This window comes from Rhipicephalus microplus, chromosome 2, assembly GCF_043290135.1.
Source record: "Rhipicephalus microplus isolate Deutch F79 chromosome 2, USDA_Rmic, whole genome shotgun sequence".
NCBI lineage: Eukaryota > Metazoa > Arthropoda > Arachnida > Ixodida > Ixodidae > Rhipicephalus > Rhipicephalus microplus.
Window position 1 is genome coordinate 231,073,335 of NC_134701.1, and position 18,993 is coordinate 231,092,327.

The window sequence follows — 18,993 nt, forward strand, 5'->3', positions numbered from 1 at the left end:
CCGCCTTAGTTGAGCTAATTCATTACGTCTGATACAATAATCACTCGTTCTCTGTTACTGCAATATTCACGCGTTCATCAAGTATAAGGTTATTTGTTGCACTTCAAAAGCATACATGTGTCCGAGTTAAAACGGTCAAAGTTTCACATTAAATGCACCAGGAAGGTAAAGTATTGGTACGGAAACGAGTAACACAAACATGAGCTTGTACGGTAAAGTTAGCTATTTAAAACCTACGCGAGCGTCGGTGCACACTGAACCGTGCGAGGGAAACGCTTCGTTTTACTCGTTGGGCGTGCGAGGGAAACGCTTCGTTAAGGACGTCCCTGATCGTTCTACGTCAGGGGCGTCCGTCAGTACGAGTCATGGTGCCCGTCGCGTCTTGGACGCCTTCAAAGGCGCTTGTCTTCGACGTTGTTGTCCCTACGGGGACTAGTGCCGAGACCGTCGTTGATGCGACGGCCTCAATAGTCGGCCTCTCAGAGGTATACTGCGTGCAGCATCAGGGAGCTCAAAACTTCCAAGTCACCGTTAAGAGCATGGCCTCCATGTCTCTAATCGTCAATGCTGGCTGCCTGGTGATTGGCGGCGAGCGTGTTCAAGTCGTTCCCGTAGGCCCACAAGTGACCAACGTCGCCTGCCTGTTCCTGCCATCGTTCGTCTCAAACGAAGCTCTCGTCCAAGCGTTATCCCCATATGGCAAGGTGCTCACTGTCACCAGTGGTTTGATGAGCGGGCGACGCGGCGTACTCACTGGAACGCGGTATGTTCGAATGGAGATGAACGCCGCTAATCCTGTGCCGAACTACCTGCGCATCTCCGGTCACCGTGCTACGTTTGACTACCGTGGTCTCCAGCGTGTATGTCGAAGATGCGGCTCAGGGGACCATCTACGAGCCCAGTGCACAACACCGTATTGTGGTCGCTGCGGTGTGCACGGTTACGTTAGTGAAGGATGTGACCGCCATGTCGACGCTGCGGGGACGGCCACCCAACTGTGGTTTGCCCTGTCCGCCGCTCTTACTCAGACGCTGCCGCTGGTGCCTTTCCACCACTGACACCGGCAAAGGAACCAACTACCGACTCGGGGGACGCAGAGGAGGTCACCGAAGCTGTGCTGGCCTCACCCCTACAAGTTCCTTCAAACGAAGCGCACAACGAATGCGCGATTGTCGATGCGACGCTTGGCGCGTCCGCCTCTGCGCTGGTGCAGGAACCGTGCGCTTCGAAAGACGCAACGCACTGCCCTGAAAACGGCGTCGGCGTCTCTTCTTTGACGCCACTTGATGTTCAGTGCACAAATGACCCCAGTTATCAGGCTGCTGCTGTTGGAGTTGGCCCTACGACCCCTGTTATTTTGGAAAACAGTGGCGAAAACACCACAGCCTCTTCTGTTGCGGCCGCTCCGACCATTTCGACATCGCGTCGTACACGTAAAAAATCGCCCACACAAAGGGTGCCTACACCGGACTGCCGAGACGCGGACAGTGCTGCCAGCATCAAGAATGTGGATCCAAGCTTGCCGGCGGCTCAGTCCCTACCTCCTCAGGACACGTCTTCGGAAGACGGCTTCAGCCTGGGACTGGATAGTAGCATCGGACTGTCTAGCCTTGCCGATTTTGACGTTGAAATGGGAGCTACACGTGAAACAAAGCGAGGGCACACTTCCAGCTCTTGCTCCGATGAACGCAGTGATGGCCGTGGTAAATCCCAACGGTCCAAAAAACCTCGACCCTCTTCTGGAGGGTCGAACAGTGCGTTGTAATTTGGTCGAGCAAGTGTCCCCTGGACACTTTCCAGGACACCGTCTAGAACTATGCGTCCAGGTTAGTCTTTACTTTTTTATTATGGCTACTACACTGCATATTATTTCATTGAACGTTCAGGGTTTTCGCAGTCCGGCAAAGCAGGCTGAAGTGATTAGTGTCGCCCGCGCTGAAAATTGTGATGTTTTGTGCCTCCAGGAAACAAATTTTTTCTCGCTATCCGACGTGCTTGCTTTTAAACGAAGGTTCAACCTAGATTGTTATTTCTCTTTTGCTACATCTCGTTTTACGGGAGTAGGTATTATTATTTTTAACCGAGCTCTATTAAGGGATCATCATGCTTTTTATGATGGCATGGGCAGGGTTTTGGCTTTAGACTGTAGCTACTTTTCTTTCAGATTAAGGATACTGTGTGTGTATGGGCCAGCGCAAGCTGGACAGTCTAATGACTTTTTTAGAGACCTGGATGTGTTTTTTCTTGACGGTCGTGATGTCATTTTGATTGGCGACTTCAACTGCGTTCTAAATACGCGAACCGATGTACAAGGTCCTGGCTGGGGCCGGTCTGCTTGGAATTCACGCGAGCTTCGCCGCCTTGTCCACCACTTTTCATTACTAGACGCGCACAATGTAGTGCACGGAAATACCTTTGTTTGGACATGGCGACGTGGACGATCCTCCAGCAGGCTCGACCGGGCTTATATCCCAAGAGCGTTAGAGGCGTTTGTCTCTGATCTATGCGTTCCGTCCTTCCCACCTTCTCCTGTGTACGTATCTGATCATCGGCCTATTGTCTTGAAGCTCGAAGTTCCATTTTCTTTCTCAGAAAAGCCATGGCGTCTTGATGTTCGCGTCCTGTAGGACGCGCGCTCAAGATCAGATTTGTCACGCGCAATACGTGTGTCGCTCACGGCGTCTGGTCCTGAAGATTGGGATGCGCTTAAAACACAGTGGCGCCTGCGCTGCGCAGTGGAGGGGCGTTCGCTTCGTCGACGCGTTTCTGAAGAGCTTGCTGATACCGCGATGAAGTTACGCATTGCTTTGCGCGCCGAGACGCCTTCTCCTCTGATGCGAGCGTGGCAGCGTGAACTGCGTGAACGCTTTCAGCGCTTGACTGCTGCTTCGTCCCTGGCGGCAGCAGCATGGCGCTGTAGACACAACCCATGTGCACATCCCGAGGTGCTGCGCTACGCGAGACATTCCTTTTTTGGGCAATCAGAGCCACCTGTCTCTATGACAGCACAAATACCACCTGCGCAGCGGCTTCCTACGCGTGATCGATCGGTTTTCTTGGCGCATTTTGAAGCAATGTCGTGTTCGGCCATGCGGACTAACTGTGATGAAACACCGCCAATGCTTAGAAGTTTGCCCCGTATTCCTCAAGAAGCTGCAGATTGCCTGCACATCCCTCCGTCGGCTGATGAGGTAAAGGCGGCACTGAAATCTATGAAACGTGGAACGGCCCCAGGGCCAGACGGTTTACCTGTTGAGTTTTACTTGACATTTTGGGATGAGATTGGTGCTACATTTACCGCGGTAATCCGGCGATGCTACGAGGACGGTGTCTTTCCATCAAGTTTTCGAGATGGACGCATTGTGCTTATTCCAAAGGGTGATGCTTCCTCTGTTAATCCTGAAGATTGGAGACCTATCACGCTCCTCAATGTTGACTATAAGATATTCGCGGCGGTAGCCGTTCAACGTTTGAGGGGTCTGTTGAACACCCTAATAGGTCATCACCAGACTTCATCAGTGCTTGGACGAGAAATACACAGCTTGTCATATACCACACGGGATATCATAGCTTATACTTTGTCGCGATCTGCGCGTGGTATCCTTGTGTCTTTGGACCAGGAAAAAGCGTTTGACCGACTAGAGCACGCGTATATCTTTAATGTGCTCACAGCCTTCGGCTTTTCTCATTCGTTTGTGGAAATGATTAAAAATACGTACACTGGTCTGAAAAGCACACTAGTTCTGGATGGTTGGGAAAGTGCTGCCTTTTCCATAACACGTGGGGTCCGTCAGGGATGTCCATTGTCTCCTGTGCTATTTGTCCTCAGCCTTGAGCCATACTTGCGTGCTCTTGATGCGGATTCACGTGTCCGGGGTCTTCCGCTTCCTGGTAGCGGTGTCGTGAAAGTCACAGCTTTCGCTGATGATATAACCTTGTACCTTTCAGATGAAGATAGCCTTTCACGCAGCCTGCATGTATTTTCCCAATATGGCGACATTTCAGGTGCAGCGTTGAACATCTCCAAATCCCGGTATTTCTTCATTGGCTCTCCAAACTCCAGGCTTAGCGCCAGTGTTCCCATTCAGCCGGCCGCGTCCCTTCGTATTTTAGGTATTTCATACAACCACTACGGCATTTGCGAATCTGTTTGGTTAAACGCTCTCGAGGAAGTAAGACAGAAAATTCAGGATGCACGGGATTTCGACTTCCCGCTTCTTGAGCGGAGGTACCTTGCGCAGACTGTATTTTGCGGTCGCATTTGGTACCTTTCTCACGTCGTGCAACCATCTTTACGTATCGTGCGATCACTGCAGTCTGCTTTGTGTTCCTTTTTTTGGTCAGGCGGCACTGAGTTGGTCTCTCGCGCGGCACTGGGACAGCAGCGTGCTCAAGGAGGCTTTGCTTTCCCTTCAGTGTCCATACGCTGTCGGCTGCTGGCACTGCGTTTCCTTTTGCGCCTAGTGCAAGGGGAGGAATCTCCCGCACGAACGCTTGCATATTACTTTCTGGGTACTCAACTTCGCCATTTGATGCCTAATGTGCAACTTAACAGGGGGCCACAGTCAATAACACTTCCTGCGTTTTATGCAACAACTGTTGCATTTTTTCGCCATGTCAAGTCGAGCTGTCCTGGCATAGATGTTTTGAACAACCACATAGTTGAGACAACTGCTGCTTTGTTGCTTCCGTTGGTCCCGCCAGCCCGCCGTGCTCGCTCTAGACGGGTGTCTTGGAGCTCCTTAACGGCTTCTTTTCTGCCTGGACACCTTCGGGACTTCATGTGGCGCCTGGGATGGGGTGTACTTCCCACTCTCGACCGCCTCGAAAGGTGGAGAATAGTCCAGTCAGCAACATGTCCGAACTGCTCCCTTCGGGAAACAAATCAGCATTTTCTGAGGCATTGTATCATTGCTCGCGTTTTTTGGAGAGCCGTACATGCTGGATTTCACTGCCTCAGAGTAAATCGCTTCGTTTCTTCTGGGCGTTGTTCGCGAGGCCGCTTCGCTTGTCTTCTCATTGTTGCCGGCGCTTTCTGCCTCTGGCGCAACCGCTGCGAGGCGGTTGCTGCGGGCCGCCGCCGCCGCGCGCTCTACCCGATCCTAGAACGATTGTACTCGGAGCTGCTGTCTGTTTTGTCGGAGGAGCTCTTCTTCCTCGGTGAAGAGGAATTTCTTCGGCACTGGTCTTGCCCTTTTGTGTCGGTCTATGACGGACGAGTGAAACTTGTCTTTCGGCCGGCCTGGTATTGGTAGGCTGATCTGTCGATGTGCCGGCAGAAATGACATGCCAACATGTAAATATGCAAAATGTACATATTTATGTTTTATTTGTCTCTTGTTTACTTTGAAGTATTTTGTGGTTGTGTTTGTGTGAATCATCAAATGTACATGTTTTTTCAACGTCATCTCATATCCATGTTCATGTAAATGACGTCTGTCTTGTCATCATCGTTAGAGTATGTCTAAGACGGAAATGTTCTGTTGAGTGTTAATGACGTTTGTGGCAATAAATTTTTTCTAAAATGTGTCTAACTCTGTTACCAGCCACTAAACTGTTTTAGCGGGACGGCTCAGTGCTCTCCCATAGTTGAGTACGAAGTACTCAAAATCGTTCAACATATTAGATGCGGAAGCATCTTATACTCGCGCCTTGTAGTGCGCCGTCCGCGCCGTCCGCACCGCTTCTCGAACATTCGACAGCTGACGCGCGCGCATGTGCCGTCGCGCCGTCGCCCACCATCTGTGCCGCGCGCGCTTCTCCTTCGAGAACATTCGACAGCTGACAGCGCATGCGCCGTCGCGCCGTCGCCATCTGTGCCGCGCGCGCGCTTCTCCTTCGAGAACATTCGACAGCTGACAGTGCATGCACCGTCGCGCTGTATATATACTCAAGGTCGGCGCTCGCTCGCTCAGTTGCCGCTCGTCCGTTGGTTCGTCGCAATAAATAAAACACCGCCCTTTCGCATACGTGCCGTACGTGTTCACTCATTTAACACCCCATTTCACAACCACGTTAACCAATTTAGTCATCGACCCAAGTAAGTCGCAATTTAACACTCGTTAACCAATTACATGCTTCCGCATCCTCCTCAGTGTTCCCCCGAGGGAAGCTGCGGGCAATTTTTTTAACAGTCTGGTCGCACGGCAAACTATACCGCGTGTGCATCTGTTACGTCGCATTCTAGAAAACCTAAATAGACGCGACACGTTTATTTACCTTTTTTTTTTAAGACGATAGTCTTTCTTGGGGACCTTCGACGGAAAAATTTTGTCTGTCTGTCTGTCTGTCTGTCTGTCTGTCTGTCTGTCTGTCTGTCTGTCTGTCTGTCTGTCTGTTCTAACGATACCTCAAACGGCTCTGAACGGCCCACCCCATCCGCAGCGCCCACCAGTATTGCTCAAAGTTTAGCGTTCATAGTTGTGCGATTGTCAATTGAAAAAGCAAATATTGCGCATATATGAGGCGCCATAACAACATGTCTATGTTTTGTATGTCTGCTTTTATACTAGAAGAAGACACACACAAAACACTCTGAAGACTGTAGCGTTTAACGCGCTGCGATGACAGTGCAACGTGATGCTCAAGGTGTTTTTTTTTTTTTTAGTAACGCCGTGCATGTCGTGGTGTCTGCGTTCATTCTATCGGCTGTGGCTACTGGCCAAGCAGACCATCTTAGCTTATGGTAGCTATATATTCTGTGATGTACAATTTCTATGCTCATTTATTTACCAAAGCAATATCTCGCATGCCTTTCAAAATGAAGAAGATGCCGTCGACTTTCACGCACGCGCATGCGCCAATTAACTCTAGTGTGGCTTTAATTCTATTAGCTATTATTTTTGTTAATTGATTGTTTTTAGTGAACGGACAGTGAGCTGATCGGCCTGTAATTTTTAAGTCGCTGGCGTCTACATTCAAGGACTGAAATTATGTTGGCCTTCTTCCAAGATTCTCAGTACATTTCCCGTCAAGAGACACTTCACATATAAAGCGCCCAGTTTTTCTAACACACTTTCTCCGCCATCTTCCAGCTGCTTCGTTGTTACCTTATCCCCACGAGTGGCTTTGCCTCTTTGCATTCGTTCTGGGGCTTTCCTTACTTCCCCTGTTGTTACTGTAGGACGTCAAATTATTATTGCGATATTATCCTGGTTGTTTCGGCTTCTGTACAGCTTTCTGTAGAACTCATCCGCCATCTCAGCTATCCATATTGGTGATGACATTGCCTTCCTTGTCCCTTAATGCATACATCCGATTTCCGCCTATGCACAAGTTTGTCTTCACAGATTTTTAGGCTTCTGTCCCTTTTTACAACCTGCTCAGTTCTCTCCACGTTATACCTTCTGATATCGAGTGCCTTACGCCTATCGATTAACTTTGAAAACTCCGCTCACTGTATGTTGTCCGTTGCAGGGTGAGGTAAAATGAGACAAAATTTTGAAAATAGTAAATATTTATTATATTTCGCTCTTTGCAATTATGCATCAAAGCAGAAACTTTAATTTAAGTACAAGGTATGTGCTACATAAATATTACGATGTTGCCACTATTGAAAAGACTATTTGAAAAATAAATGAAAAATTATCCAGGTGTCTCATTTTGCCCCAACCCGAGGAACAAAACGAGACAGTGTAAGAAATTTATTCCTTCTGTTTTTGCAGTAAAAAGACTTTAAGTTCCTTCCCTTCGTGGGCCGTTAAGGAGACTCAAGGAGCCTAGTCTTTGCACTCTACGCACTGAACCTAGACAGAACTCGCTGCTGTGTTGTTCCGTAACTCCTCGCAGATCAAACACGGCTAGTTTTGTGCTAAAGACTAAAGTTGTTTTTTTTAACGGTTGAACCTGGTTGTATTATTCGACAGTTGGATGTTAGATGTGTTCTGATTTATTCTCTTCGCCTCCTTTTGCCGTTTTGATGCAGAAATGATCAGGCACTTTAAGGCTTCTAACTAGTGGGCTATGTCAGGCAATGAATTCGAAACTGTGCTAGATTCGGAATCTTTAGCGCTTGTTTTTGTTAATTTAAATGTTGGAGAAATGTAATTAAGACTATATCTCAAGATGTGTTTGTGAACAACTTGACTTGAAGATTCTGCCACGTCTTTTTTTGTGCACCTGTCAAGAGCATCCTTGGGAATGCAAAAAAAAAACCACGATGCAGCGCGAAGGAAGGTTGTCATGTCCTGAACATCAATTGGTATTTTTCATGTTTTCCTCCTAGAAACTTCCATATGATGTTCCCTTGTACGTCCTAACCTTCCTAATCAAAGAAATATAATGTATAATGAGTGAAAGTGAATGTTTCATGTAATAAGACACTTTCTAAGACGATTCAATGTCTTTTTGTCTCTTTTTGACCCCCTCACGTGGCCGAAATGAAAAATTCCCCTCTGGACCACCACATCAGATGTACTAAACTTTTTTGTGGCATAAAGCTAGAAATGTAAAGTAACAAGATAAATACTCACGTTGTCGTACTGACACTTCAGTAGCTTCATGCACGTATTGGAACAGGCGGCCGAGCAGAATTTCACACTTTTTTGGTGGGTCGCGAAAACACTAACATCAGTCGCGCATTTTTTTTTCAGCTTGACCGTTGTGAGCAGCCAGTAACATTAAACACCACAATACTTGGATAACTAACGGCACCTATCAATGAAATAAAAAACTAAAAAAAGTAGTTCTCGTATTCGCGATAGAGGTCTATAATGTCAAACTGTCGCGTTTCGCCTCATGTTTCATTTTACACCAACCTACCCAACATTTTTTTTTGTGGTCGGCGTCTTTGTCTTCTTATTCAATGATTATTCCCGACCACAGAGGCATCCGTCAAAGCCTTTACTTTGGCTTAGTGGTTATTGTGGTTGACTGCTGTCCCGATGGTCGCCCCTAGAAGAAACTTAGCACACGCCATCGCTCAGTGTATCTAAGAAGCATAGACAGGTTCCACTCAAAAAGAGGTGAAAGATTTTAGCAACTACTTTCACATGAAGCGCAATCAAAGCTGAAAGTCAGCGCCAATCTTGAGTATGATTATGCCGGACGTGAAAGCAGTCATCTTTGTTGAGCACTTCTCGTCAGCATGAAAGGGGCATGAGCGATATGTTAAAAAATGATGAGTTTGAAAAGCAGTAGTGTATCCTTTTATCGCAGAATACTGCAAATGTTTCTCGAGAGTCAGGGAGAAAGCCATTAGACTATGGTTCAGCCATTTTTGTCTTATCGCGGTACCCGTAAGAGTTGAGATTCTGGAAGAAACTCCCTTCACCACTCTTCAACTCTTTCTTCAGCTGGTCGAATTCATAACATCGTCCGGAACAAGCTGGTGCAGGTCCTTTTGATCGTAGCCAAAAAGGCGAATATGTAAAATAGAGGTTTCGCAAAGGGTTTCACGCAAAGTGTAAGTGATGGGCCTGCGGTTGTCCTATGTAAACCTATTACGGTGAAAGCCATAGCTGCTTCATCAAATACGAAAATTGAGCATTGACACGTTGGCGTCTTTGAGATTGGGCGAGACGTGACTATACATCGCGAGACCAGCTGATAATACAAAAAACAACTATGTAATAAATTTCAGTCAAAAGCTACGTGATTCCCAACTGTGTGCGTGTGCGTGCGTGTGTGTGTGTGTGTGTGTGTGTGTGTGTGTGTGTGTGTGTGTGTGTGTGTGTGTGTGTGTGTGTGTGTGTGTGTGTGTGTGTGTGTGTGTGTGTGCGTGTGTGGGGGGGGTGGGGGGGGGATGGGTGGGTGGGTGGGTGGTTTGTGGTCACCGTATTGATTCGCATACGCCACCTATGCCGTTAATTATAGACATTACAAAATGGCGTCATATGTTGTTATTGATTGATTGATATGTGTGATCTAACGTCTCAAAACCACCATATGATTATGAGAGATGCCGTAGTGGAGGGCTCCGGAAATTTTGGCCACCTGGGGTTCTTTAACATGCGACCAAATCTGAGCACACGGGCCTACAACATTTCCGCTTCCATCGAAAATGCAGCCGCCGCAGCCGAGATTCGATCCCGTGACCTGCGGGTCAGCAGCCGAGTACCTTAGCCACACATGATGTTGTCATCGCAGCACATCATTCCTTGGCCAAAAGTGCGCCCATCAAGGAAACTGTGTAAAACGATCTAAGCGGCAAAACATTAGTGATGTCTTCGATAAATGAGCCAGTGCGAAGCAACGTTATATTACAAAAAGGGCACGCCGAGATTTTTATTCGTACGTGTCCTGTGACGCTTAGGACCCTGTGTTATATCCCTTTGTAAAAAAATTCTGCGCGGAAGACTATCTGCGAATAAATGAGCCTGATTCTTAACGAGCACTAATTATCAATCAAAGGTTTGTTCCAAACAGCGTGCAAACGTAAGCGTTTCGAAAAAGACATTTCGCAACAAGCCTTCGGGCTGTGGTGCAGATTCAAGTAGTGTATTCTTTTTCTGGCATGTATCGTTAACAAGTTGTTCGTTTGGTTCATTTTTGTGAAATACTCTCAATAACGAAGCCGATAACGAGCTATTTACATGCTGAGCAAGTAAAATAGAAATAAGAACAGGCTAATAAAACTGGACACAGTATTGTTTATCTCTTTATGTTGTGCTTGCGCAACACGCCCAAAATTCTGTCAGAAACAAACTGGTATATATACAAGAAGATATTGCTATGCCATGGCAAAAACTTTTGTTAACGAACAGTGCTTCGTTTACGGAGAGGGGATAATCATGCGTTTTTTTTTTCAATCCCTCAATATTTGCAGCTTCTTTCTGATCAAACGAATCTTTAATATTACCGTGCATTCTGTGCGTTATGTTCATGTTGATTCCAATTCTAAGTGTGCTGAGAAAAGTAACCATCGTATGTGTCTTAATTTTTTTTCTTTAGAAAGCCTGTTTCAGTTTTAACACTTAAGAAATGTCTGTTGGCGTCAAGTTTAGTGTTTTTTATACTGGGCATTTGGAGGTAATTTGGCGTCATTTACAACGACTCATTAGTAACGAAACAACGAAAAAAACTAGAAATAAAATAGCATGCACCCACATCTTACCCTCTAAGTAAGCTTCACCTTGAGGAAGGTCTTATAATTGCAAAGAAAATGTTAAATATCGTAGGAGTATCGGTGAAGTAGATTCCTTTCAGGCGCATGGCATAGAGTCCTGGAAAAGTGCATGGTTGAGTGACTGGCCTCATACACATGCACAAACCATTGCAAGAACAGTACGGCATTACATGCACTTCAGAAACCGTCTTAGTGGTATAATTTTTGTCTGAAAATTGCGGCTACGTCATATTTGGTCGACTAACAATGACCCCGCGAATTAACATGCGCACACGCCAGGAAATCAAGTATTAACGTCATTGTCTTTTTTTTATTTTTACTTGGTAATACCTAACCGAATATCAAAGTGCGTTTACAAAATCTATAGCAGAGTGCCAATTGACTGAGCCTATCTGCTACCTTCTCTTAACGATCCACTCCTTATGGTATATTGAGCCGGGAATACTCTTCGAACATTTCCGAAGAGTTGACGCAATCGCCAAATTCAAACCTGTGCCTTGCCTTTCTTGAAGACTCATCATGACAATGGCATTGAGTACAAATCAACCTTAGATCACGAGCTGAATAATATGAAAGTATACATCGTAGAGAAAGCTAGTATACATACCTGCAGTGCCTATTAGAGTCGCAGATCACACAAGAATGACTTTGGCATAGGTTCCTTCGAAAGAAATACATGTTTAATGGCTGAGCCGTTTATGTCGGCCATTTTCTGTCCAACATGAACGAAAATTCATGAGTGGATATGCGCCACGCAAATTCAGCAAGCCCCACTACCGAATGCAGCAGGCGTGAGCGTTAAACGAAAAATCTGCTTGGCGAAGTGAGTCACGTGAACATCGTGAATTGTATGGAAAGAAAAAGATATTGATAAAAACAAAAAGAGAAAATAGAGAGATGAAAAAAGAGAGAGGAAGAAAACAGAGAGCTTCAAACTTGGCACCACTTTTGCGAAGTTGTCGTAGTATTGTTTTTTGGTAGAGAAAACAAAACCTACAAAAAAACTATTTCGCTGCAGAGAGGATACACAGGCCCACGCACAAACATGTGGGAACCAAGCGTCATTGTAGTATCCAAGTGGTTATGTTTGCTGATAGTGGTCAGCGGTCATGCTTAGTGATGTTGCCCTGCTGGGCTCAAGGAGTCTGGTTCCATTGTGGCCGTGTTTCTTTGTTAGCATAGTGCAAGAACGCAATTTTACGAGTATTTAGCACTTTCCCTGCAACAGTTTCTACTATATATATATATATATATATATATATATATATATATATATATACATATATATATATATATATATATATATATATATATATATATATATCGAGGCAAGATGCAGCAACGCTAGTGTCGGCACACACCTGGCGCTCCCAGCGATCCTTCTAGACAGACCTTAGCCGACAGTATGGGCCTCTGTACAAGATCGATCCATCGTGTCATTTTAGGATGCCGCGAAATCTCAACAGGCAAGATTAAGCATGTTTACACCACATACGATTAAACGTTGCATATACGAATTACTTCAGGAACAAAATTGAACTGTCCGACTCAGCATTTTGTGCACAATGTAACGTCGTTGAATACATCAATCATGCCCTCTGTGAGTGCACGATATATGCATCAGAGAGACAGTCTCTGAAAATGGCCTTAAAAATACAACAGTACACAAACTTGGAGTAGAAAAATATTCCAGGCCCATGGCAGAACAGCTCCAGTGCGTTAGACTCCAAAAAAGTTCTACTGACATTCTTATGGGCCACAGGTTTGAACGAAACGTTGTAAATAGTGCAGTGCGTGTGAGTGACTGTATGTGTTATGCGACTGTTATGCGTGTATGTAACTGTACGTGTTGTGTGTTTATCATTGTATATATTATTCTCATAACCCGGCACCTGGAGTAGCCTGTCAAGAGAAAAACCAGGCAAACCTCTCCAGCTCCCTATTAAAATAGTTCTCTCTCTCTCTCTCTCTCTCTCTCTCGTTGAATGAAGATTTTCGAGCATGAACTATTATACGAATTATAGGAACAATAAAAGAAAAGTCACAGCTTTGCCACAAAGGCGAAGCAATGAACATGAAAGCAACAATTTGAAAGGTGATGCGCAGAATGGAAAGCAGATCGAAACGTGCCCGCGTTCCTCGCGCACAAATTACGCACAAAACGTACTCACAGGTACGTATGCACGCGAATAAGCGTCTCATTTGTTACTTCGCTGAGTCTGAAAAGCGCGCACTTTTCGCGAACGGTGACTGCAATGATTGCAGGGATCTTTATGCGCCTGGTAACTACAACAGAATCGTTCCACGTAAAGCCCAAGGCCAGCCAAGGCGTACGATTCTCCCCTCCTCGCCACCGCGAGATTAGGGCGCGTGAGGGAGCGTCGTTCCCCTCCTCTAAGACGGGCAAAGTACGCGTAGGAGATTAGAGCGGGCGCAGCTGCGCGATGTGGCGACGTGCGCTCATTACACTATATTTCTGGGAATGCCGAAAACACAGCGGTAAGTGGAAGATATAAATAGCTTGTCGTTTGAACGGTTAACAACGTTCTACGGGATGGCTAAGTGGTTAATGCCTCGCTTTTACGTTGCAGAAGTCGTACGTTCGATGCCGAGCGCCGGAGTGTTTGTTTTTCTGATTCTTTTCTTTCTTGCGTTTTAATATATATAGATACGTATACATGTGCGGTGCATGACGTCGACGCCGACACCAGCGGCAAAATTCAGCCGAGAGTGTCCATATAATTGCTACCACTATAATAATGAAATGCAACCGGACAACTTACACCGAGAGGAGCGGAACACCTGCCAATGTTCCGGGAGACGAGAATAGAAATAAATTGTTCAAGACAGGAACAATAGAAGTAAAGTAGGAATAGAAGTAAGACAATTGAAGTAAGTATCTGCAAAACAAGTCACAATACACGAATAACATGACAGAAGGGCTCTACAAAAGTGCAGAAAAGGTAATACCTCTATAGGCCTGCATGAAACACGCACCACAGTCACAGTTTAGGCTCAATGAGTGACCTCGAGGTCCGTTATTACCCTCTCAGGGTGCCCAGGGCAAGTACAGCTGTGAAGATCTCACCACTCATTTTGGGATGTAGCGATATACCCACTATGTAGCTTTGAGGCAATGTGTGAATCTACGTAGCCGCACACTGTTTGAGGCTGTGGCAGATTACGATGATGAATTATGGCTGAGTCTTTTTGTAATGAGTGGGCAGTTTTAAACCACCCACTGGTTGCGCAATTAACATGATGCGGGTTCCCGGTGCAGCTGTACGTTTCTGGCACTCAACATTGCATCTTGTAACGTGAGTACGCTCCCAACATGGTGTCTTTGAAGCGCTTGATGTGCGGTCTGTATTGTGCATGGGAAAATAATTTCAACGTGATGAACTATATATGTTTTACACAGTCGACAAAATGCCCTGCTAATCTTCCCATTGATTAAAAACTTGAACTACAGCACTACAGTACTTGATAGCTGTGACGAGCAGCGGTGGCGCACGATATCGTCACCAAGGCAGACTGTTGTCAGGTGGTACGTTATTAGGGCATGACAGCTTACGCTGTATTTTTACGCTGCTGTAATGAATAACCAGCCAAGCTCTGACTCTGTCACTACAGTTCTGTACTTATTCCTTTGTTTTGACGCGCTCCCTCATATTCTTACACGCCTGAAAACTGCGCTTCAGGTGTCCTCACTAATGAGAAGCAGTCGCTACACAGTGTGATATCTTTCCTTCAATGGTTCCGCAAACAAGAACCTTCATTTCTGCTTTACTTCCCGACCTTCTATTTGTACCATTCTGAATATGAGCCCCAATGGCTCCGAGTAAGTGAATCTACAATATGCCCGATGGGTCTTAACTAAGAAAAAACAATACTTGATTCCTCTCTCTCCCGCCCCGCCGCGGTGGTCTAGTGGCTAAGGTACTCGGCTGCTGACCCGCAGGGCGCGGGTTCGAATCCCGGCTGCGGCGGCTGCATTTCCGATGGAGGCGGAAATGTTGTAGGCCCGTGTGCTCAGATTTGGGTGCACGTTAAAGAACCCCAGGTGGTCGAAATTTCCGGAGCCCTCCACTACGGCGTCTCTCATAATCATATGGTGGTTTTGGGACGTTAAACCCCACATATCAATCAATCCTCTCTCTCCCTCCCCCGTTTGTGTGTGTGTGTGTGTGTGTGTGTGCGCGTGCGTGCGTGCGTGTGTGTGTGTGTGTGTGTGTGTGTGTGTGTGTGTGTGTGTGTGTGTGTGTGTGTGTGTGTGTGTGTGTGTGTGTGTGTGTGTGTGTGTGTGTGTGTGTGTGTGTGTGTGAATAGACACGTGAATTCGAAAGAGATCATTCCACTTTCGTCCGAGAGTCGTGGGACCCGAAAGAGCGTTAACGTGTCTTTGTAAAGAGAGTTATATACGCGAATGACTATTCAGGCCTTATTGAGAACGGTAACGTGGTTTTTTTAGATGCGGAGCATCTAATACTCGAGGCTTGTAGTGCGGCGCCGTCCGCAAGCTTCCTCCTCCTTCTTCCACCATCTGTGCATCCCTTCCTCCTCTACACACCGCGTGCGCTTCTCCTCTTCACGAACATTCGCTAGCTGTATAATGTAGCGCGCATGCGCCGTCACGCTTCGAGAACATCGGCAGCTGACGCGCGCGCATGCGCCGTCGCGCTTCGAGAACATCGGCAGCTGACGCGCGCGCATGCGCCGTTGCGCTTCTCCCCCTTCTCGAACATTCGACAGCTGACAGTGCATGCGCCGTCGCGCTGTATATATACTCAAGGTCGGCGCTCGCTCGCTCAGTTGCCGCTCGTCGGTTGGTTTGTACGGCGCGTCGACGTCCAAGGTCGCGGTGAAATGAATTCCAACGAATCCACAAACACAATGATCGACGTCCCTTCGACCAGCGCCGCCCTTTCGCATACGTGTGTACGTGTTCACTCATTTAACCCCCCTCCTACAACCACGTTAACCAATTTAGACATCGACCCAAGTAAGTCGCAATTTAACACCCCATTTCACAACCACGTTAACCAATTTAGCCATCGACCTAAGTAAGTCGCACTTTAACACCCCGTTAACCAATTATATGCTCCGCATCCTCCTCAGTGTTCCCCCGAGGGAAGCTGCAGGCAATTTTTTGTCTGTTTTCTCTTTAAGACTGTGGGTCAGCTGACGCAACAAGAAAGGTTTTCGGCACAAACCACCAGTCATAAAATAATTGTGTGACACATCGCCCCAATGTTTAGTAGTTTTCCGTTCTGCTCCTGTTACTGCTTCTTGACAATGCGCGTGTGCCATGAGAATCATGACCACGTAACAAAAGTGCGCTACCTCACCAAAACTACTATCTACCATGAAAACCACGCTCTTTTCTGTAAATGTACACCAATGTGTCACCGGATGGAGGCGGAAATGTTGTAGGCCCGCGTGCTCAGATTTGGGTGCACGTTAAAGAACCCCAGGTGGTCAAAATTTCCGGAGCCCTCCACTACGGCGTCTCTCATAATCAAATTGTGGTTTTGGGACGTTAAACCCCACAAATCAATCAAATCAATGTGTCGCCAACGCACTTATCTGGACTATGTCTAGCTATCCAGGAGGCTTCGAGAATTTTACATGGCTTAAATAAGTGTGTCAGTGACACATCGGTGCGTTTTTACAGAAAAGAGCGTGATTTTCTTATGTCGATAGTAGTCTTTGAGGGGTAGGGCACTTTCGTCACGCGGCCATGACTCTCATTGCACACGTGCATTGCTTCAGAAGGGCAAATTATGTGTTCTTAATAAATCAGTTGATAGTCTGCGTTCGCACTGTATTCTTCTATTCTGGTGTCCCGTCTCTAGCGAAGTTGAAATTTTCGAAATTCCTTACCAGCAAGCCCCCAGCGTACGCTTCTCGAACACCTGTGAAATGCTGTATATATTCTCGATTTTGCTGGAGAATAACAACTCATGAAAGGCTACGCGGTGCGACGTAAAGTGGGATTTACAACTGGTACTGAGCAACAGAAAATGCGCCGTCGAACATACGAGGCGCCTCGCGAAGTGACGCAGTAACAAATATCTTCAGTGCTGTTCACTGCGTTGAAGGTGGACTAAGCTCGTGATTAAAGTGGAAACATCGACAAAGCTTTCGCGTTGGTAAGCACCAACTTAATTTAAAGGATTGATCGATTAAGGTCATTGTTCACCTTCCATTCCACTCAGACCAGAGTATATTCAAGTATGCGTTATTTCCTGCGATAATCGGAAATATGCTGGTCTTCTGGCTTACAGCACTCACGTGTGTAGCGAAAGCACAAACCCATCAACAAACTAAATCCTCATCAACAGACCATTAAGGGTGGCACAGCACCTCGATCTTATGTTTAGCTCAATAACAGAGGAAAATCACCAGTCACTTTTCACAAAGACCTTGACGCAGACGACAAAATATTACCACAAATGAAGCACCTTGTTTTTAGTATATTTTACTCCTGGCGGACTCTTGAGCTCTAATGCCGTGCACTCACTCGTAAAACAGCTCGTGGCGCACAGCAGGGGCGTTCAACTTTGGACACCAAAGGGGTATTCCTGAGGAACATGTAGTGCTGACATTTTTGCAAGCGCCCACCACAAGCCACTGCCGCACCGCAGCGCGACCTCGCTAACGTGCGCAGCTCGCCTAGAACCTCCCATGTGACTCGCCTCGACGCGATTATCAACGCTCCCTCGCGTGTCAACGCCATATCTCCGAAAGCCGTGCCGGAAAAAGGACGCGCAGTCCTTGAATTCAGAACGTTGACCTCCTCGCGAGGCTGGCTCTCAGCGCGTGTGGGAGTCGACGTTTTTTCGCTCAGAATGGTATAAATGGGGCATTATTGTGAGCAACGGACTGTGTGCTCAAGTAAGTTGCAATGTCCACCAGTGGCGTACCAACTCTATCGCGAGTAGGGGGCGCGAGGCAAAGCTACTTCTTCACTCGTCCGCCGGGATATATATATATATATATATATATATATATATATATATATATATATATATATATATATATATATATATATATATATATATATATATATATATAAGGGAAAGAAATGTGTACCTAAGGGCTCGTTTTTTTATGTTTTGACACAATATTAATGAGATCTAACAGACAATAATGCCAAGGATTGTATAGGGGAAGTTATTAGAACAAATGGAATTTAAATAAAAATAACCAGCCGTGAGCAGGAATCGTACCTACGACCTTCGAGTAACGCGTTCGATGCTCAAACCACTGAGCTATCACAGCGGCCTTCCCTCCATCCCCTTTTTTGGGTTTATATGTGAATTTAGAATTTTTTCACCCACTTTTGTTTCTTCTTATTTACATTCCATTTGTTCTAATAACTTTCCCTATACATTCCTTGGCATTACTGTCTGTCTGGCATTACTGTCAGGCCACGCGTTCGCGTGTTTCCGTTCATAAAGAACGACAGTGTACACAGTGTAAATGTATTGCGCGCTGCAACGAAAGAAAATCGATGAAGAAAGAAAACGGGACATTTATGTTGCGCTACAAAACAGTCGTCAGTTAGCGCATGTGTTGTCCCGTTTATTTCTTCGTCAATTTTCTTTGATTGTAGCACTTAAAATGTTTACACAGTGCAGTCTGCACGTGTTTACAGCTTTACTACCTCCGTTGTCATATATGCTCTTGTTTACTTTCTTAGTTTGCAATTCTAGTTGATACATCAATATTTTCGCGTATACTTTATGCCAGTCGTATTCTATTTGCCGCTGTTTAAAGAAATCATCTCGTCACATTACGTGCTAACACTTGAAGCTCCAAGCACCCACGTAAGGCACACGACCTCACTGCATTTTTTTATTTTTCTATATCTATAACTTGACACGGAACGTCTATACCATTGCGAAAAAGCATTGAGGTTCAAA